This window comes from Lithobates pipiens, unplaced genomic scaffold (genome assembly GCF_037356315.1).
Source record: "Lithobates pipiens isolate NorthernLeopardFrog02 unplaced genomic scaffold, aLitPip1_a1.2 Scaffold_8, whole genome shotgun sequence".
Lineage (NCBI taxonomy): Eukaryota > Metazoa > Chordata > Amphibia > Anura > Ranidae > Lithobates > Lithobates pipiens.
Genome location: NW_027507903.1, coordinates 137,137,919 through 137,138,731, shown reverse-complemented (window position 1 = coordinate 137,138,731; position 813 = coordinate 137,137,919).

The window sequence follows — 813 nt, the reverse complement described above, 5'->3', positions numbered from 1 at the left end:
CCATCTGGTGTATTTTGATAATTTTCAGCTATTTTATATTCAAAGAATTGTTGTATATTTAATTTGTCACTCGCCACGTATTAAATCTATCTCCAATCCAAGGACGGTTGCATCCTTCTCTAAATTATTTCCTCTATTATGTTAGTGCAAGAAATTTCACTCCCACAGACAGAAAATACATATAGACTAGGACTAGACAGCTGGTCCAATTCTGATCAAGTAGGCCTTGTTTATCACCCTTTCTCAGTTAAAGTATATTAAACCCAATCACTGGAATCTCATATTAGCTTTACTATATTAAATAATATATTTGTAATTTACATTACTTTATCAATAGGATATTGCCTCAATTGGGAGTTTTTACTGAGATAGCGGTGGGTACCATCAGCCACATATCATAGAAATAGGTGACTGGAGTCACCTCAGAAGTGCCACTGGAAAAAGGGAGAAAAGTTTGGACTATAGCGGTACCTCAAGGACATAGACAAGAGTATGTATGATTTCATATAAAAGAAATGTAATAATATATAGAATATAAAAACATTGTGGGACAAAACGTCATTGACAAAGATACAAATGATAATTACAGCCTTGTATGCTGATTCAAACAATTTTACAAGAAATGAAAGTGACCCCCAGTGTTGAAGTGGGGTATCGGATATGATGTGGCTTGGCGTTTGTCCTTAACTAGTTCCGCAGCAATTGCTGCTTCTTCAGAAGGAGCCAGTAATAAGCATCTATGGAGATAAATAATTTCATGTTTAAACCATTAGTTATGACATTGATATATATTTCAAAACATGAAGGTTATTT